The 22165-nt window shown below is 46.9% G+C and overlaps 1 non-coding gene across 1 annotated transcript; it reads left to right on the top strand.

Moving 5' to 3' along the window:
* Positions 1–15664: 15664 nt before the first annotated feature.
* On the top strand, positions 15665–15738 carry TRNAF-AAA (transfer RNA phenylalanine (anticodon AAA)). The gene has a single exon. It is a non-coding gene; the product is annotated as a tRNA-Phe (tRNA).
* Positions 15739–22165: the final 6427 nt, after the last annotated feature.

The following is a 22165-nucleotide window of genomic DNA, read 5'->3' as shown; positions in this document are numbered from 1 at the left end:
TGGGATCCCTTCGTTCCTCATTCCTGGAGCCTTCTCCGCTCCTCTTCCTTCCTTCCTTCTTCCTCTTCCAGGCCTGGGCCTCTGTTACTAGGCCCGCCTCCGGAGCAGAGCTCATGCAGAGCCCCTGCTCCCTGTCACTTCTGCTCAGACTTCTCTGCACTGAACTAAGATGGTGCCCACCTTTTATACTCCCTTCTCAATGCACCCAGGAACTGCTTCCTCCTTGCTCCTGCACTGCAGGGTTCCCCTTCCTCAGTGTTCCCTACCCCCACTCCAGCCAGGGACATGGACTGTCGTGCCCATCTCAGGGGTATATTGGTCGCCTTGCCCCACGGCAATGTGGTGTAATGCATGCAGGTGTCGGGTCCTGATCCACACTCCATCCTTACCTGAGAGTGAGATATCACACCTCTGGGTGAGGTGCAATACCTCTGTAGCAACCGAGCCCTCAGGGTGCTACAGTTCCATTTATATTCAGCCTAGGTGACGTATTGCGATACAGGGCCGTGATTTTGGCTATAAAAGGGTCCCCTAGACCCCTACCCCAAGCTTTTTAAGAGAATAATATATGGCGTGCCAGGAGACTCTATGGAATGCTTTCTCAGCATCCAACGAGAGTATCTAATTACAAATTTTTAACTGCATCTAGCCCAGGAAATACTTTGTGCCTAGTAGCAGTGTCTGCTAGTCAGCAGATTATCCCGGCTGTTAAGCAAGCTACACCACCTGTAGTTTGGACACTTAATTTTTTCAAAGGAAATGCTTCGGGACCACGGGATACTCAGTGAAGAGCATCAGGAGGCACCCCAAGGCATAGGGGCTGGGACTGGCGGTAGGATGTCTTGTGGTGGACAGCCGAGCTCGATCCTTATAAAAGCTTTTTAACTGCAGCAGCTTTAGTGGACGCTACTGGAGCTGGAATTACGCGGCTGCTGGCATGAGACTTGCCCTCCAATAGATCCTTGTAAATGGATTTAAAGTGTATTCATTCAAATTAGAGAGACAATTTAAATTAAAAAGCGTAGAGCTGCCTCCACCACAGGGGGGCTCGCTCGACCCACCAGCGCACAGGCACCAGTATTGGGAAAGGGGGGCTGGCCGTCAGGGTCCACCGCGGCTCTGGCACAAACCCGGCGACACGGAGGTGGCACGGGCAGGAACGGACTGGCCGTGTCGGCTTCTCACTTTTTGGATTTTAGAAGGGCATGACATGCCTATATCTGTGTCTCCCCCTCCTTTTACTCCTCCACCTCTTTTCTTTTCGCATGACTATATGTACTTGTCACTTTTCCATGTGTTAGTTATGTCTTCTGAGCAGTTTGTCAGCTTTTGGACACCTTTGAAGGTGTTTTCTATGTGTTTCTATGTGTTTTTGTTTGCCTGCCATTGGTTTTAACGGTGTTCGAAGGTGTTCGATGAACAGTTCGACGAACAGTTCGGCGAACAGACGGGTGTTCGACGAACCGAACCGAACTCGAACACTACGGGGGTGGCTCAACACTAGTTGATTGATGCTCTAAAGAGCGCCAAACATGCAGGGAGGGGACCCGAACATCCGCCCGAGCATCTCAGAAGTACTCGGCGAGCTCCGAGAATCTCGAGTACTGAAATGCTCGGGCGAGTACCGAATACTTGCGAGTATGCTCGCTCATTACTAGTAAATAATAATAATAATAATTAATGATAATTAGTGAGTATGTTCTGCTAACCCTTCGGGCCGAACACCGAGTAGTTACAGCTGCTCGGTGTTATGTTTGAATCACTCCCATGTGCATGATTTGTGACTGTTTGACAACTTGAATACATGTGAGGAATGTGTAAGAAATAGACATTCCTTACATGTACTAAAGCTGTCAAACAGTCGCAAATCATGCACATGGGAGTGATTCAAACATAACACCGAGCAGCTGTAACTACTCGGTGTTCGGCCTGAGCATACTAGCCGAAAGGGTTAACAGAACATACTCGCTCATCTCTAATGATAATTAATAAGTGGCAGGAAGATCCAATCTTCCCTTCTAATGTGAACAGAAATTGACAATCGATATAGTCATGAAAATAGTCAAGAAAATATATAAAAAATAACATTGGGTTCCTTCAGAATGTGTTGGATTCAAACCTCTAAACATGACAAGTTTATATTACTTACATATATAATACTGAACCACCTTAAAGACATTATCATATTGAGGAAAGTTTGAGGTTTTCTGGTGAAAGGAGAGAGAGAAAGAGAAGAGAAAGGACATGATCTCACTTATTCCAAAATCAGACATTAATATTTCCAACCCACACTGCACACTTACAGTACATCACAATCCACATCAACGTCCCCATCAATGTCAATTAGTAGGAAAAATATAGATTTTTTAAATTAAAGCAACTGTTATTCTTTAAAAATTGATGACTTACCTGTAGGATAAGTCACAAATATGAACTGAATGGCGGTCCAACACCCAACGCTCACAATGTTCAGAGATGGAACTAAGCAATGTTTTTGTGAGAATTAAAGCAACTCCATAGTTTCTTGGTGGCTGATGCCAAGTTCTAGATTCTGCCTTCCATTTAGATTGTTCAGAGCTCATTTCCTGGCCCATTCACTCAGGCCGATAAAAATTGTTCTTGAATAGTGCTTCGATGGTCCTGTCCCTTCAAGGGCACAAAGGAGAGGGTAAGAAAGCAATGGAAATGTTTGTAATGTTTCTTAATCATCTATAATGCACATGCATTTTTCAATCACTTTATTGAAAATGCAAGTTTTGTTACCAGTGAAAATAAAGAATTTTAATAAAGATTGTTTTATGCAGATATTGACTAAACTTTTTAAGTATTCAAATTTCACCAGAAATCTTAAAAGCAGCAGAAAGATCTAATCTTCCCTTCCGATGTGAATAGAAATTGACAAATTCAAGAAATTAGCAACAAATAAAACCAGGTCCCACTGAGATTTTAACTTGGATCGCTGGATTCAGAGTCCAGAGTGCTAGCCATTACACTATTGAACCATGTCATATGTTTTAGGTGTGTGCTTTCCAGTGGGGAGACAGAAAGAGAAGGAAAAGAACATGATACCCTTCTTGACTCCCCTAAAAATAGTTTACAAGACAAGAATAGGATACCGGTGTTTTCAGCAAACACTGGACACTTATATCACAATTCACAGACAGATAATGTTATGATCTTGTATTTTAGTACAGTAAGTATAGACAGTTTTCCCTGTGTCGTGAAGATAAAGGATGACAGAATTTCAAGGACAGAGTGATGTAACTTTTGAAATTTTTCACTAGGAAAAATGTTCAGACATCTCCGAAATAGATAATTATATGACCTTGTACAGTAAGTACTGTGAACGCTGGCCATGAGTTATTCTTCTGCAGACCCCGGCTGTCATGACAACCTATCAGTGCCCCCCGATCACATGACAACGGTGTTGATGGGCAGGATTTAAATCCCGCTGTCAGAGAGTGATAGCAGAATTTAACTGGTTAACAGCCAGTGGTGGAGCTCCAACCCACCCTCCACTCTTGGAGGCACATGACAGCTAATTAAATCAGCAGTGATGATGGGGGAAAGATGCAGGCTCAGTGCCGGAGCCAGCATCAAAGTCGGGGAAACGACATATGTTGTAAATATATACATCATGCGTTGTGAAGGGGTTAACCTTTAATATAGAAATTGGGTAGGAAAAGTTGGGAAAGGGCAGGCATGAGAAGGATAAATGGAGTTCTTCATTGGGAATCATGGGGGATGGGTAGGAAAGTAACAACAAGGAAAGTGAAACGAGAGAGTATCTATTAACAGAAAAAAGAAAAAGATGAAACATTCGTATGATATAATATTCATATTCAAATTTATGTAAAGAATTTTACATATTCTACACATAAGGCTTGAGCCATTTTTGTATATGTGGAAAATAAATCAATACATTAAGATTAAATTTATTGTTTTATTCGTTTAAACAAGATAAAGTAAAACTTTGCATTTTCTTTAGTTTCACTATAACTCTTGACTAGTGTTGAGCCAGCCCCGTAGTGTTCGAGTTCGGTTCGGTTCGTCGAACACCCGTGTGTTCGCCTAACTGTTCGTCGAACTGTTCGTCGAACACCTTCGAACACCGTTAAAACCAATGGCAGGCAAACAAAAACACATAGAAACACATAGAAAACACCTTCAAAGGTGTCCAAAAGCTGACAAACTGCTCAGAAGACACAACTAACACATGGAAAAGTGACAAGTACATATAGTCATGCGAAAAGAAAAGAGGTGGAGGAGTAAAAGGAGGGGGAGACACAGATATAGGCATGTCATGCCCTTCTAAAATCCAAAAAGTGAGAAGCCGACACGTTCAGTCCGCTCCTGCCCGTGCCACCTCCGCGTCGCCGGGTTTGTGCCAGAGCCGCGGTGAACCCTGACGGCCAGCCCCCCTCTCCCAATACTGGTGCCTGTCCGCTGGTGGGTCGAGCGAGCCCCCCTGTGGTGGAGGCAGCTCTAAGCTTTTTAATTTAAATTGTCTCTCTAATTTGAATGAATACACTTTAAATCCATTTACAAGGATCTATTGGAGGGCAAGTCTCATGCCAGCAGCCGCGTAATTCCAGCTCCAGTAGCGTCCACTAAAGCTGCTGCAGTTAAAAAGCTTTTATAAGGATCGAGATCGGCTGTCCACCGCAAGGCATCCTACTGCCAGTCCCAGCCCCTATGCCTAGGGGTGCCTCCTGATGCTCTTCACTGAGTATCCCGTGGTTCCGAAGCATTTCCTTTGAAAAAATTAAGTGTCAAACTACAGGTGGTGTAGCTTGCTTAACAGCCGGGATAATCCGCTGACTAGCAGACACTGCTACTAGGCACAAAGTATTTCCTGGGCTAGATGCAGTTAAAAATTTGTAAAAAGATACTCTCGTTGGATGCTGAGAAAGCATTCCATAGAGTCTCCTGGCACGCCATATATTATTATCTTAAAAAGCTTGGGGTAGGGGTCTAGGGTACCCTTTTATAGCCAAAATCACGGCCCTGTATCGCAATACGTCACCTAGGCTGAAGATAAATGGAACTGTAGCACCCTGAGGGCTTGGTTGCTACAGAGGTATTGCACCTCACCCAGAGGTGTGATATCTCACTCTCAGGTAAGGATGTAGTGTGGATCAGGACCCAACACCTGCATGCATTACACCACATTGCCGTGGGGCAGGGCGACCAATATGCCCCTGAGATGGGCACGACAGTCCCTGTCCCTGGCTCGAGTGGGGGGAGGGAACACTGAGGAAGTGGAACCCTGTAGTGCAGGAGCAGGGAGGAAGCAGTTCCTGGGTGCATTGAGAAGGGAGTATAAAAGGTGGGCACCATCTTAGTTCAGTGCAGAGAAGTCTGAGCAGAAGAGGCCAGGAGCAGGGGCTCTGCATGAGCTCTGCTCCGGAGGCGGGCCTAGTAACAGAGGCCCAGGCCTGGAAGAGGGAGAAGGAAGGAAGAGGAGTGGAGAAGGCTCCAGGAACGAGGAACGAAGGGATCCCAGGGGTGCGGACGGGCGAGTCGCCACCGCACGCCCGAATCCACCTGCGTGGAGGGGTCAGGCCAAAGGGGGAGACCGGTCCCCGAAACTAGTGGAGGCAGGAAACTACCCTCAGCTAGAAACAGGAGGCAGTGACATTTTATGTGGCGCAGCCCCTCGCTACACCCGCTAGGAAGGCACCACATAGGGTCAGGGAAACTGGCGCCAAGTTTACGAAGAGGAGGCCCGAGGCAGCCGGACAGAAGGGTTGGTAAGAAAGGCCAGACAAAGGACACACAAAGGGGGTGCTGTGAAGCGCTCCAAAGTTATCTGGGAGTTGTCTGAGCCCCTCACCTGGTGAGCACAGTACGACTTGGGCAGCCGTTACCTGCAGACGTGGTCTGGATAATAAGAACTGTGAGTAAAGGCCCTGGACTGCATCACTGACTCCGTGTCGTTACTGCTGCTGCCCTGCACCATCAACCCCATCCTCCGCATACACTGCCCTGAGGCTATACTCCTCCCGTGGGGAGTTATGCTACCCTCTGCTGCACCCACAACACCAGCCTCAGCGGTCTGCCCTGGAGCGGCGGTTCACTCTGACCGCAATCCACGGGTGGCGTAGTCGGACATTTAAACATCAAAACCACATAAATAGTTCCGCCACTGGTTTGACCGCCCTGAGCCACGGAACCGGGTCGCCGCCACGGAGACTACAACCACCAGCATCCACCAAAAAGGGTCCGGCTCCGGGTGTCCCAAGGCCCAGGGGGCGCGTCAGAACATTTTCATCACCTTTCACAATCACCAATGGGACAAAGCAGGGATGTTCTCTGTCCCCTCTCTTATACATCCTAGTGACGGAGCACCTGCTCTCATCAATTCGCCATAACCCCAATATTAGGTGGATTGAGGTGGGAGGCACCGAGTACAAGTGCTCTCTATTTGCTGATGATGTCCTAGTATATATCACTCAATCACATATATCCATCCATGCTGTTATGGCTGAAATAGATCACTTTGTTACATGGTCAAATTTTAAAATCAATGCAGCGAAGTCTGAGGCCCTCGATGTCTCCCTCCCCAAATCCATATAGGATTCCATCCAGTCCAACTTTCCCTTTGCCTGGCCCTCACAGGGTATCAAATACTTAGGAATTCCTATTCATAGAGACCTCTCCCATCTATGTTATCTTAATTTTGGGCCCTTTATTGAACAACTCCATACAGACCACTGTTGGCAAGTTAGAACTGTAAGTTTCACTACGTGAACCACTGGTGTTTTGTGGAAAAGCACAGGTACACTGTGTTCCAAATTATTATGCAAAAAGTGTTTAGGAGTGATAAGGGAAGAATTTGTTTGTTTGTCAGTTAAACTCATTGATGGTGATGTGTGTCAGGGATCTTTATATCACTGTAAGCAATTGCAGACACCTGTGCTAATTAGTTTGGCAGGTGTGTCCAATGAAAGGCAAGACTACTTAAGAAGGCTGTCTCACATTATTAAGCAGCCTACATTTTCTGCCAAAATGGGAAAGAAAAAGGATGTGTCGGCTGCTGAGAAGCAACAAATTGTGGAGTGTTTAGGTCAAGGCATGACTACAATCAACATTGTGCGATGATCAGGATGAAGTGTCTTGGCAATCAAGAAGTATGTAGCTGATTCACAGTACACACGTGTGCGTGCTGATAAGGGCAAATTGAGGACTCTTTCCTACAGGCAATTACAGACCTCCTCTATCCACTTCACACAAGCAGAAACGGCTCCAGTGGGCCAAACATTACATGAAGACTGATTTCAAAACTGTTTTGTTCACGGATGAGTGCCGTGCAGCGCTCGATGGTCCAGATGGATGGAGTGGAGGATGGCTGGTTGATGGACACCCCACGTAAACACGGCTACAGCGCCAACAAGGAGGAGGTGGAGTAATGTTTTGGGCTGGAATCATGGGGAGAGAGATTGTCGGCCCCTTTAGGATCCCTGAAGGCACTAAAGATGAACTCCATAATGTATGCGGATTTTATCAAACAGCACTTCCTGCCATGGTTCAAGAAGAAGAACCGTGTATTTCACAGCAAGATCATTTTTTTGCATGATAATGCACCATCTCATGCTGCACATAAAACATCTGCATCTCTGGCTAATATGGGCATAAAAGGGGACAAACTTATGGTGTGACCCCCATGCTCCCCTGACCTCTACCCCATTCAGAACCTTTTGAGCATCATTAAAAGGAGTGTCTATGATGGCGGGAGGCAGTTCACATCTAAGCAACAGCTCTGGGAGGGTATTCTGTCCTCATGCAAAACAATTGAAGCAGAAACCATCCAAAACCTGACAAATTCAATGGACGAGAGAGTTCAGAAGCTCCTTTCGAACAAGGGGTCCTATGTGAAAATGTAACATCAGCTAGAATAAAGTTTTGAGTTGAAAACTGTTTGATTTCAGTTTCTAACAACCTGCTAATGCTTATAATTTCAAAAATGACCATTTTTTTGGTCTTTATTAAAATGAAAAGGTTGATCGAAAAGTTTGGGGGATCTAAGAGTGTGGCAACCCAGTAGTCATGATTACTTCGAATTCTGACAATATGAGGGACATGTTGCAGGTAGTGCAGCAAGAAGGCACTTATGTGTCTTGCGCATCTCGTAGCCCCAAAATTATTTTCCGGGCTAGATGCATCTAAAAATTATTATTAATTTTAAATCTGGTGAAGCTTTAGTATAGATGGCCTAATAGGATAAGTGCTGCACACTGCTACAAAGCCCAAATTATTTTCCAGTCAATATACAGATAAACATGATTAGCAATTTTAAATCTGGTGGAGCTTATTATAGATGGCCTAATAGAATCAGTGCTGCACACTGCTACAAAGCCCAAATTATTTTCCAGCCAAGATACAGATAAACATGATTAGTAATTTGAAAGCTTAAAACGGTTGGTAGGGTGATTTTAACCAATCATCAAGCTTTTACTCTCCCCAGGATGACACAGGGGTAGAAAAGTCGTTTCGGATCCATGATTTGTTCATCTTTATGAACGTGAGTCTGTCTACATTATCAGTGGAGAGCAGCGTGCGCTTATCTGTCAGCACACCACCAGCAGCGCTGAACACACGTTCAGACAGAACGCTGGCTGCGGGGCATGACAAGATCTCCAAGGCGTAAGTGGCTAGCTGCGGCCATTTATCCAGATTGGAAGCCCAAAAAGAGCAAGGGTCCAGTGACACAGTCATGGCTTCAATGTTTACTTGGAGATACTCCTGGACCATCGTCTCTAGGCGTTGACTATGTGTCAGACTTCTTGTCTCCTGTGGCCTTGCAAAGGATGGGCTAAAAAAGTGGTGAAATGATTCCGCAAAATTGATGTTACCAGCCGATACTGTGGTTCTGTTACGGTTTGAGTGCTGAACACTTGACGGTCCCACGGTTGGCAAGTTGGAACTGTGAGATTCACTACGTGCACCACTGGTATTTTGTGGAAAAGCACATGTAAGATTCTGCAACAGTCTCTCCTGATACTCCTGCATGCGTGCATCCCTTTCTATGGCAGGAATAATTTCTGCAAATTTACTTTTGTACCGGGGATCTAACAGTGTGGCAACCCAGTAGTCAGGATTATTTCTAATTCTCACAATTCGAGGGTCATGTTGCAGGTAGTGCAGCAAGAAGGCACTCATGTGTCTTGCGCATCCAGGAGCACCAAGTCCCTGTTGTGTTGGTGGCGAGGTAGCAATCATGCTTCCTTCCTCTGTCCTCTCCCCCCAACCTCGCACAACAGAAATGTGATCAAGGTCTCCCTCATCTGATGAGTCTTCCATCAGTTTGTCCTCCACTTCTTCCTGGGCTCCTGCACCTTCCTCACTAGTTTGGCTGCTACCATGCGCCCTGGTAAAACCATCTCCCCCACCCTCACATGCCTGCCGCGTTGGTGCTGCCGACCGTCTGGACCTTGCAGATGTTAGCCCTTCCGCATACAACTCCTCCTCCTCTACTTCCTCCACCTCCTCTTGTGCCACCACCTGACTCCGAATTCTGTTTAACATGTGCTCCAGCATGTAATTCACCGGAATAGTCATGCTGATAATGGCATCGTCAGCACTAAACATCTTCGTCGCCATTTCAAAACTGTGCAGAAGGGTGCATAGGTCCCTGATCTGAGACCACTCCTCCAGCGTGATTTGCCCCACCTCTGGATCTCGTTGGCCCAGGCTATACATCAGAACGTATTGCACCAGGGCTTGTCGGTGCTGCCACAGTCGCTGCAACATGTGCAGAGTTGAATTCCACCGGGTAGGCACATCGCATTTTAGCCGGTGAAGTGGCAGGCCCAACGACTTCTGTAGAGATGTAAGTCGCTGAGCTGCGGGATGCGAACGGCGGAAGTGAGCACACAGCGACCGTGCCCTCTGCAGAAGGCCATCTAGTCCAGGATAGTGGGCTAAAAATTGCTGGACAACCAGGTTCAACACGTGAGACATACAAGGCACGTGTGTGACATTGCCCCGGCGAAGGGCCGCACCCAGGTTTGCAGCATTGTCGCACACGGCCTTCCCTGGTTTCAGGTCCAGTGGAGACAACCATTCATGAAATTGGTTCTCCAGAGCTGACCACAACTCCTCAGCTGTGTGACTCACATTTCCCAGACATTTCAATGTAAAAACTGCCTGATGACGTTTAGCCCTACTGCCAGCATAGTAAGGAGGTGTGCAGGATCCCTTCTGCGCAGTTAGAAAGCTTGTGGCATGACCAGACAGGCTTTGGGTGCAGGTGGAAGACCGAGAGGAGGTTGAGGAGGCAGAAGCAGTGGAGGAACTTTGACATAAAGAGGATTGACGCACAACTCGTGGGGACGGCAAGACTTGGACAGCAGCCCCTTGTCCTGCTGTCACCATAGTTCCCCAGTGCCCAGTCAGCGACATGTAACGCCCCTGTCCATGCCTCCTCGTCCAAGTGTCTGTGGTGAAATGCACCCTGTCACACACAGAGTTTCTCAAAGAAGCGGTGATGTTGTGTGCGACATGCTGGTGGAGCGCAGGCACACCTTTCTTTGAGAAGAAGTGCCGACTGGGCATCTGGTACTGGGGCACTGCGACGGACATAAGGTCTCGAAAATCCTCTGTGTCCACCAGGCGGAAAGGCAGCATTTCTGTAGCCAAGAGCTTGCAGATGGTGAAATTCAACCTCTTAGCTTTCTCATGGCTAGGAGGAAATGGTCTTTTACTTGTCAACATCTGAGGGACCGAGGGCTGGCTATTGTGCTTAGACGGGGTTGATAAGGGTGTTCCCGGCAAACTGCCGGTCTGTGAGGAAGATGCAGGCGGACATGTTAGGTTGCCTTGATCCAAAGGTGGTGCTATCGATGTCGGACAGCGCTCAACACCAGCTGGTGTTACCACCTCCAAAGAAAATGATGACCTGCCAATCACGCTGGCTGTTGCGGGTAAAGAGGTGGCAGGTCTGCGCCCCAAAAAAGGTGTGACTGCTGTCCCCCCAGTCACAGAAAATGAAGAGGCCGCGGATGCACAAGATATGGCAGACGGTGGTTGGCCCGGCCGGCTAGGCCGCATTGTAGCACACTGAGCTTCCCACTGCAACTTATGCTTCATGTCCATGTGCCGGTTCATGCATGAAGTACTCAAACTATGTATTTTTTGCCTCTACTTAGCTTTTGCTGACAAATGTTACAGATAACACGAGTTGGGTCATCTTTATCGATCTGAAAAAATGCCCAGGCTATGCAAGGCTTAGCACCCATGCGACCTGAAGAGCCACCACAACTTGTGGTGAGAGGCAGAGTTGTGTTTGAGGATGCAGTTGTTGACGTGCTTCCAGTACTACGTCTCTGTCCAGGAAGGCGCAACCTGATCTCTTCGTCACTAGCATCTTCCTCCACCTCCTCTGCTGACCTCATCTCTTGGCTGACTGTGGGTTGACAGTAAGTGGGATCTCCAACCTCATCATCATCACCCTGTGCGTTATCACACCCGTCGTCCTCAGAGCCAACCTGTTCCTGCCCTGACAAAAAACTAAAGTTGTCGCTCCAATCAGGTATTTGAGTCTTATCATCGTCTTCCTCATTGTCTCCACCAACAGGAGTTACAGTTTGGGAATGAGGGTCTACATTATGGTCAGAACCTTCTGCGTCTGGTCCTGGATCCGACTCATAAAGATTCTGGGCATCAGTGCAGATCATTTCCTCGTCTGGATTCACAGAAGCGCTGGAGTCGACCTCTGATTCCCAGGCTATAGTATAAGTAAACAGCTCTGCAGACTCAACCATCTGTTCTACCTCATACTCAGACGGGCAGCTGGAGATTTGGGAGCTGTGAGGAAGCAAGTGCGATTGGGGTGACACCTTTGAGGACTGGAGTATTTGTGATGTTGAAGTTGATGTGGAGGAGAGCCCACTTAAAGGAGCACTTGATATCCGTTGAAGCACCTGCTGTTTTTGTGCCACATCTGGAATTTGTAGCAATTGGCGTGGCTGTAAGAAAGGGATCTTATCACATTGTCCGCTAAAAGAAGTAGACATTTTAGTTTGGCTGGAAGATGGTCTTTCTTCTGCAGATGTTACTGTTGCTTTAACACCTACCCCACGGACACAACCTTTTTTCCCCTTCCCAACACGCCTATTCCCCTTTCCACCAGCAGCAGGCCTTTTTCCACTCATTTTGGTGGTTAACTAATTCACAACTCTGGAGTTGTTTGCACAAAAAAACAATGGATGGGAACCGAGCAGAGCTGAGTGGCCAAACTGTGGTATTAGGCCAAAACTATTGGCTGGGTTAGATGCAGAAAAAAATTATATTCAATTTGCAACCTGATGGAGGTCAGTATAGGTGGACTAATAGAGAAAGTCAAACACACTGCTAGAAGGCCAAATATTTTTTCAGAGCTAGATGCAGATAAAAATTATTTTTAATTTGCAACCTGATGGAGGTCAGTATAGATGGACTAATAGAGAAAGTCCCACACACTGCTAGAAGGCCAAATATTTTTTCAGAGCTAGATGCAGATAAAAATTATTTTTAATTTGCAACCTGATGGAGGTCAGTATAGATGGACTAATAGAGAAAGTCCCACACACTGCTAGAAGGCCAAATATTTTTTCAGAGCTAGATGCAGATAAAAATTATATTCAATTTGCAACCTGATGGAGGTCAGTATAGATGGACTAATAGAACAAGTCCCACACACAGCTAGAAGCCCAAATATTTTTTCAGAGGTACTGTAGATGCAGATTAAAATTATTTTTAATTTGCAACCTGATGGAGGTCAGTATAGATGGACTAATAGAGAAAGTCCCACACACTGATAGAAGGTCAAATATTTTTTCAGAGCTAGATGCAGAAAAAAATTATATTCAGTTTGCAACCTGATGGAGGTCAGTATAGATGGACTAATAGAGAAAGTCCCACACACTGCTAGAAGGCCAAATATTTTTTCAGAGCTAAATGCAGATAAAAATTATTTTTAATTTGCAACCTGATGGAGGTCAGTATAGATGGACTAATAGAGAAAGTCCCACACACTGCTAGAAGGCCAAATATTTTTTCAGGGCTAGATGCAGATAAAAATTATATTCAATTTGCAACCTGATGGAGGTCAGTATAGATGGACTAATAGAACATGTCCCACACACAGCTAGAAGCCCAAATATTTTTTCAGAGGTACTGTAGATGCAGATAAAAATTATTTTTAATTTGCAACCTGATGGAGGTCAGTATAGATGGATTAATAGAGAAAGTCCCACACACTGCTAGAAGGCCAAATATTTTTTCAGAGCTAGATGCAGATAAAAATTATATTCAATTTGCAACCTGATGGAGGTCAGTATAGATGGACTAATAGAACAAGTCCCACACACAGCTAGAAGCCCAAATATTTTATCAGAGGTACTGTAGATGCAGATAAAAATGATTTTTAATTTGCAACCTGATGGAGGTCAGTATAAATGGACTAATAGAGAAAGTCCCACACACTGCTAGAAGGCCAAATATTTTTTCAGAGCTAGATGCAGAATAAAATTATATTCAGTTTGCAACCTGATGGAGGTCAGTATAGATGGACTAATAGAGAAAGTCCCACACACTGCTAGAAGGCCACATATTTTTTCAGAGGTAGATGCAGAAAAAAATATATTCAGTTTGCAACCTGATGGAGGTCTGTATAGATGGATTAATAGAACAAGTCCCACACACAGCTAGAAGCCCAATTTTTTTTCAGAGGTAGATGCAGAAAAAAATATATTCAGTTTGCAACCTGATGGAGGTCAGTATAGATGGACTAATACAACAAGTCCCACACACAGCTAGAAGCCCAACATTTTTTCAGAGGTAGATGCAGAAAAAAATATATTCAGTTTGCAACCTGATGGAGGTCTGTATAGATGGACTAATACAACAAGTCCCACACACAGCTAGAAGCCCAATATTTTTTCAGAGGTAGATGCAGAAAAAAATATATTCAGTTTGCAACCTGATGGAGGTCTGTATAGATGGATTAATAGAACAAGTCCCACACACAGCTAGAAGCCCAATATTTTTTCAGAGGTAGATGCAGAAAAAAATATATTCAGATTGCAACCTGATGGAGGTCAGTATAGATGGACTAATACAACAAGTCCCACACACAGCTAGAAGCCCAATATTTTTTCAGAGGTAGATGCAGAAAAAAATATATTCAGTTTGCAACCTGATGGAGGTCTGTATAGATGGATTAATAGAACAAGTCCCACACACAGTTAGAAGCCCAATATTTTTTCAGAGGTAGATGCAGAAAAAAATATATTCAGTTTGCAACCTGATGGAGGTCAGTATAGATGGACTAATACAACAAGTCCCACACACAGCTAGAAGCCCAATATTTTTTCAGAGCTAGATGCAGAAAAAAATTATATTCAATTTGCAACCTGATGGACTAATAGAATGATGCTATGCCCAAAAGATTTTACTTCACTAGGTGCAGTAAAAAAATTGGTATTCTATATACAGGTGGTATATCTTGCAACACAGATAGGCTACTCCACTGACTAACACACTCTGCAATAGGCCAAAATGGATTAGCTTTGCTAGATTCAGCCAAATGCTGTGAAAAAAACTTGCACAGCACTGGCACAGACCTGCCTGGCAAAAACTGATAGGAACTGATGTAACCTAGTCCTGAAAAGGACTCCAATTACAATTAGTCTTTACTCCCACAATTTATCTATTTAAGAGCACAGACCTGCCTGATAAAAGTCGTAGGAAATGCTGTAACCTAGTCCTTAAAAGGACTGCAATCACAACTATTCCCTACTCCCAAGCTATCTGTAGATCTGTGCGAAAATTGGCTTGAAATTAACAAGGTATAGCGCACACAGCAACAGCGGTGCCGTCTAACACGCAGCTGCAGCAGTGAGAAAATGGTGGCGACGGGGAAAATGGCTTGGTCTTATAGGGCAAGGACATGTGACATACACTGCCAATGACACATGCCCTTGCTTGTGTGAAAAAAAGCACTTCGCTCCGTGTGTGCGCTGCTGATAGGCTGACAGATTGCACCTCCCCACTGTAAATGCGGGAAAGAGAAAAAAAAAATGGAGATCTTCATTGTTCCTGCAGAGATCCATCCCCTGCCCCTCCCCCCACCCCGCTGTACACTCAAACTGCGTATTAACATTAATTTTCATCATTACTGAGAAAAAATCCAGTTATGATTTTGGTGCACGAACAGTTATCGAACATAACCTCGAACAGTTATCGAACATAACCTCGAACAGCCGAATTTTTCTCAAATTGTTCGTGTTTGCCGAACGGCTCGAACACCGCCCAAAACAGCTCAAATTTGAGATTGGCGAACAGTTCGAATAGAACAATGCTCATCTCTACTCTTGACCTTTTTTCCCTCTTGCCCGCCACCTGAGGATTCCTCGTGCCAACTTTCTCTGCCTTTTGCCATTTTTAAAATTCCTGGAGAAATTTGAATACAAAAAAAGTTAAGCAAATATCTTTATTTTCACTGATAACGAAACATGAAACATAATAAATCAGAAATATACTAAATAAGTCACTGGAGACCATATTGAAAAACTGTTCAGTTAAGAAAAAAAAAAAAATACACAAAAAAAAAAAGTTTGGTGCCAGGTGGTGAGAATCGAACCAACGCATCCAAACACACTGGAGAGTAAGAGTACCTCATGGCTGGTTAGCTCAGTTGGTTAGAGCGTGGTGCTAAAAACACCAAGTTCATGGGTTCTATCCCCATACGGGTCAGCATAATTTTTTTTTTTTTTTGCTAACACAGTAACTGTGTTATTTTTTTATAAAAAAATATATTTTTTTGGTAATTTATTGCATTTTATGCATCCATCTTGAAATAATATTGAGCTACAATCTTTCTCATTGTATTACTTCTGAATTAAGGAGGTTTTCTTCATTGTTATGACTGATACTCTTTATCTTTAAAATGGCCAAATAAAATAAATGTTAAATAGGCATCTAGTTAATTAAAAAAAAACTTGCACGCTTACTGTGATGTCGAAAAAAAAAATGGTTGGAGGACTGCCCCTATCATCCTGACAAACTTTGAGGAGGCCACCAAGATGGTGAGTGGCGATGACTCCATCATTAGTGTCAGCATCCCACTTGTCTGTCTTTTGCAACGCTCTCTGTAGAGAATTAAAGAGGAGGCATTGCAGCCAGAGTATGATGAGATGGATCAAGAAGCCGATTACACACAGCCCAGCCTCATCTCATCCCAACGTGCATTGGGGGACAATGAGGGAGAGGAGGAGGAGGAGAAAGAACAGGAGATGCTATCATGCGTTGTAGACGTAAGTACCTGTACAAGGGTCATACCGTCGGTTCAGCGTGGGTGGCCTGAGGACAGGGGGGAGGAGGAAGAGGAGGAGGAGGAGAGCATGGTCAGTCGTCATCTTGGTGAGGACACGGAAATCTTGCTCGTTACCAGTCTGGCATGCATGGCTGACTTTATGTTACGCTGCCTTAACCGTGACCCTCGCGTTGTCAAAATGTTGGGTGACAGTCATTACTGGTTGGTGACACTTGTAGACCCCCGCTACAAGGAGAACTTTCACTCTCTTATACCTGAGGTGGAGACGTCTACAAAAATGGGGCAGTACCAGAAGGCCCTTGCTGCAGAACTCTTAAAAAAATTCCCATCTGAACACGCTAGCGGCAGAGGTCACAGTTCGTTGCCCAACCAAGGCGTAGAGGCGAGAGAGATGCAACTCCAATCCCGCAGAGGCAGGGGAACACTGTCAACGTTCTGGGACAGTTTTCTGACACCCGCGCAGCTTACAGGCCCTGAGGCGCGGGGTACTCTCACAAGGAGTGGAAAGTTTCAAAAGATGGTGAGGGAGTACCTTGCCAACCGTACCAGCGTCCTCCGTGATTCCTCTGTGCCTTTTAATTATTGGGTATCCAAGCTGGACACTTGGAATGAACTCGCTCTGTACGACTTTGAGGTCCTGGCCTTCTCTGCCGCTAGCGTGTTATCGGAGCGTGTTTTTAGTGCCGCTGGGGGAATTATAACTGATAAGCGCACTCGCCTGTCAACTGACAATGCTGACAAGCTGACCCTTATCAAAATGAACAAGGGCTGGATTGGGCCAGACTTCTCATCACCACCAAATGACAGCAGAGTAACATAAAGTCAAATCCACTGTGTTATTTCGGGAGGTGTATTCATATGCTCCGCTTCACACCCACACATGGGTATACGCTTCCTCGTTTTGGCTGTTTTATCTTCTTCTCCTTATCCTCAGCCTCCACCACCACTATACCACCAGGGAGCCAGCATTGCAAGTTCCTCCATCCTTATTTTGGCAGCTTTTGCTTGCAAGGCATAAGCAAATACTATTGGACACCCACTCCCCAATAATCGGACTTATGTTTGTAATATGGTGTACTGCATGGCTCTTGTAAGGGGCATTGCAAGTTGCTCCGTCATAATTTTTGGCAGCTTTTGCTTGGAAAGCATAAGCAAATACTATGGGAGACCCACTCCCCAATAATGGGACTTATGTTTGTAATATGCTGTACTGCATGGCTCTTGTAAGGGGCATTGCAAGTTGCTCCGTCCTAATTTCTGGCAGCTTTTGCTTGCAAGGCAAAAGCAAATACTATGGGAGACCAACTACCCAATAATGGGACTTATGTTTGTAATATGCTGTACTGCATGGCTCTTGTAAGTGGCATTACAAGTTGCTCCGTCCTAATTTTTGGCAGCTTTTGCTTGGAAAGCATAAGCAAATACTATGGGAGACCCACTCCCCAATAATGGGACTTAAGTTTGTAATATGCTGTACTGCATGTGACGCGCCCCCTGGGTCATGTGTACACGTGTGTGGGATACCCGGTGCCGGGTCTCTGGGGTCTGTAGTCTCCGTGGCGGTGACCCGGTCCCGTGGCTCAGGCTGGTCAAACCAGTGGCAGTCTTTCTTAGGTTTTGAGGTTAATTGTCCGACTGCGCCGCCCGTGGATTGCGGTCAGGGAGTACCACCGCTGCGAGGCAAACCGCTGAGGCTGGTGTTGTGTGTGCAGCAGAGAATGGGATAACTCCCTATGGGAGGAGTATAGCCTCAGGGCAGTGAGTGTGGATGATGGGGGTGATGGTGCACGAGCACAGCAGGAATGATTCAGAGTCTTTGCATTGCAGTTCAGGGTCTTTACTGATGATTATAAGGTAGACCCTCCCGGGAGTACTGGCTAGCATAAGAGGCCTGGTCAGTCTGTGAGCAAGCAGGAGTTCCCCTGGCCAGGTGGAGTTGTAGGCCTCCCCGTCTATCTGCACTCTTACTGGCTACCTTGCTATAAGCGGGTAGAAGTAGCCCATGTCCCTGAGTGTACCGTGTAGTGCTCACCCGTATGGCTGGTGACTTGGGGCCTTCTGTTAGCCTCCACTCCATGATGGCGGTGCTGGTCCCTTGCTTGTGACTGAGCCTCCAGGCTTCTATGGCCAGAGGACCTGAAATCCCCTGCCGGTTGGTTTCTGCTGCTGGATATATAAGTCCTCACAGCCTCGGACTCCTGTGTCCGGTTCCTATTGTCTTCTGCCAGGGCGAGCTCTGCTCAGCTTCCAGCTACTGGTCTTTAGTTCCTAGCTCCTACAGAGCTCCTTGCTGTTACTTTCCCTTGCTCTCACTCTGACTCTGACTGTTCTCTGTTCTCTGACTCACTCAACCCTGCCCCAGATCTAGTTTATAAGGGCAGAATTCTTCCCTCCCAGGACTGGGGCAGGAGGATGTTGCATGTTTAAGGGATCCTGACCAGGAAACCTCCCACTTGCTCTCCGACGTAATATCTCTATTACTGTGGTGACCAGACCCCTGGGGTGCCACACATGGCTCTAGAAAGGGGCATTGCAGTTCCTCATATTTTTTGAAAAGCCTTCCATTCACTGCTTAGGCCAACAGTGCACAGGAGACCCAGTTGCTATAAATGGAAAAAAAGGTTTAGTTAACGTCCTCTGACCTCTGTAGCATCGGCATCTCTGCCCCGTACTAGGCAGAAACGCCGTCCCTCTCACCTCCCCGCTCCTGGCGCGGCGTCCTCCAGCGCTTCTCTCCCCGCTGCTTCCGGCACGCGCTCCTTCCCCGGCAGTGTGCTTAGGGCGCGCGCGCGCTCCCCCTCTCTTAAAGGGACCGCGCGCGCCATCCTAAGGAGTCCCCGGCCAATTGCCGGAGGACCTCCCATATATAAGGCACCTCCTCCAAAATGGAGGTGCCCGAGCAATGTTGTTGCAAAGCCTTCACTCTGCTTCAGCCCTCAGGTCCCGTTACCAGTTACCTGCCAGTCACCTGCCAGATTCCTGCTTGATACCTGCCTGATATCCGCTTACCTGCTTGCAAGCCTGCGGTCCGACGGTCTGCCTTCCGACACCTGTCAGTCTGTCTATGGACCAGCCTGCCCGCTCACCTGGGAGCGCTCACCTACTACCTGTCTGCCTGCCTACCTGGAGGCTCCACCGTCACGTGCTGTGACCACCTGCCTGTCCAGAGACTCTTGCCCGCTCACCTGGGTGTGCTCACCTGCTACCTGCCTGCTAGCCTACCTGGAGGCTCCGCCGTCACGTGCTGTGACCACCTGCCTGTCCAGAGACTCTTGCCCGCTCACCTGGGAGCGTCCACATGCTACCTGCCTGCTAGCCTACCTGGAGGCTCTGCCGTCACTTGCCGTGACCACCCGCCTGTCAAGAGACTGTCCCCGTCACTTGCCGTGACCTCCTGCCCTTCTGCCCAGAGACTGTCCCCGTCACTTGCCATGACTACCTGCCCGCCTTCCCTGGGAGCCACCCGCTTCCTTACAATGACTTACCCCTTGTATAGTTGCTCAGAGGTTCCACCTCCCAGACCCATTACAACCTCCATGTAATTTCCAAGGGGCATTGGAGTGCCTCAAAATTTTTGGTAGGCATTGCACTCACTGTATGCCCTATAACTGTGTAGCTGAACTGCTCCTTTTGTTACAGAAACATATCCTACAAGACATATCTGGTTGACTGCCCTGATATTGATCTGAATGGTCCCTGTTCCTCCTGCTCTTTCTCCTTTGCCACTACCTCATCCATCATTTATCACCTGAAGCTTTGTTTTAAATGGGAGTCATAGAACTTGGATAGTAGCAGGAAACATCCAGCAATCCTCGGAGGAGGTAGGATATGCGCCAAAACGCTGACCACCTCAGGCCTAGCCGCTACTACATACATGCGCTTGCATTACAACAAAACAAAGCAGATGCTAACTTCAATCATCCTCATCATGCTCCTCACCTTGGCACTCTCAACTCCCCTGATGGAGAAGTCAGGGCCCAACGGAGGAGTCTGATAGTCCGGTGGGCTCGGCCAATGCTGCCCTGAAGCAGGCCAGGCTAAGAAAAGTGTGGGAAAGGTTACCGGGACAAATAGGGGTGGCTGGGGACCGAGTATGGACACCCGGCCACCCCCTGGAGGCTGGGGAGCAAGCGGGGACACCCGGCCACAAGGCGGCTGGGGACTGAGTATGGATACCAGGCCGCCGACACAGCCATGGCGTGGTGGCCAGATTCCACCTCCACATGCCTAAAAGGCCCAATTTAAAGTGCAAGCAAGCAAGCAGTATGGTATTGCAGCCTGGGGGTGGGTGGGTAGCAGGCTGCATACTTGCGCTTGCATTGCAAGGAATGGGAGAGGTACAATTGAACTCTGCCCTGGGAAAAGGACTTGAATGGGGATAGTTGCAAGTCTGCAATGACAGGTGCAAGGTGGGAGGCATCTTCGCATGTACCATGAACAGGGGTTTGGCATGCACACACTACAGCGGAATAGGCTCTCCTTCCCACTAAATGCACTGGGGAGGGCACAGGTAATGTTTTGGTATACGCGCTTAATCTTATGTATAAGGCACACCTGCACAAATAGGGGCTGCTGGGGACTGAGTATGGATACCTCGCTGCCGAAGCAGCCATGAGTTAGTGGCCAGCTTCGGCCTCCTCCAAACTAAAAGGCCCCATTTCAAGTGCAAGCTAGCAGTATGGAATTGCAGTCTGGGGGTGGGTGGGTGGGTGGCAGGCTTCAAACTTACACTTGCATTAAAAGAAAACATAGCAGATGCTAACTTCTGTCATCATCATCATGCTTCTCACCTTGGCACTCTCAACTCCACCGATGGAGAAGTCAGGGCCCACCGGAGGAGTCTGGTTCTCTGGTGAGCTCGTCCAATGCTGCCTAAAGCAGGCCGTGCGAAGAAAAGTTTGTGGGGGGGATGTTCCAAGGAGAAATAGGGGTGGCTGGGGACCGTTTATGGACACCTGGCTGCCCCCAGGCGGCTGGTGACCGAGCATGGACACCCGGCCGCCGGGCGGCTGGGGACTGAGTATGGATTCCAGGCCGCCAACACAGCCATGACGTGGTGGCCAGATTCCGCCTCCACATGCCTAAAAGGCCCAATTTCAAGTTCAAGAAAGCAAGCAGTATGGTATTGCAGCCTGGGGGTGGGTGAGTGGCAGGCTGCGTACTTGCGCTTGTATTGCAAGGAATGTGGGAGGTACAATTGAATACTGCCCTGGGACTAGAACTTGCATGGGGATAGTTGCAAGTCTGCATCTTCTGATGCGGCAAGGCTCACTTATGATGGGCACACTTTTAGACAGTGACCTGGGAGTCAGAGATGCTTCCAGGAGTCTTCCCCATGCTGTTCCCATGTCTTTTCAGCTCTTTATGCATGTGTCACACAGCACATGGCCAGATAAGGTTGTAAAATTTTAAAATGGCATTTCCCGGTGAATGCATTTGTCATAGTTGAAAGCAATACAAAAGTGCAAAAACGCATTAAAAATGCTACTTGTGAACATAGCCGAAGGTGTGGAGGAGTATTTTTGTTTTTGGTCATTTATTTTAACTTATACACAAGTCTTTTCCCTGGAAAGGATGTTCCTTAATATATTTCACAGGAAAAAAGTTTCACTTTAGTTTTTGAACGTTTTATTGTGAGCCCGTAAAAGTGGCTTAATACCTCTGACCACGTTGTTGACAGCAGTGACTTGGGGGTCAGAAATGCTTCCTGGGGCGATCCCCATGCTGTCCCCATGTCGTTTGAGCACTGTCACTATCGTTTTGGGCACTTGTTAGGCTTTTAAAAGACTGCCGGGGGTGCCACCTCAAAAATGCTCGAGTCTTCCATAGTCTAACATTGGGCTCGTT

The sequence above is a fragment of the Phyllobates terribilis genome, unplaced genomic scaffold (assembly GCF_046119375.1).
Source record: "Phyllobates terribilis strain yellow unplaced genomic scaffold, ASM4611937v1 Scaffold_11__3_contigs__length_659146591, whole genome shotgun sequence".
NCBI classification, from domain to species: Eukaryota; Metazoa; Chordata; class Amphibia; order Anura; family Dendrobatidae; genus Phyllobates; species Phyllobates terribilis.
The sequence above is the reverse complement of the archived record's forward strand: the minus strand, read 5'-3'. Positions and strand labels throughout refer to the sequence as shown.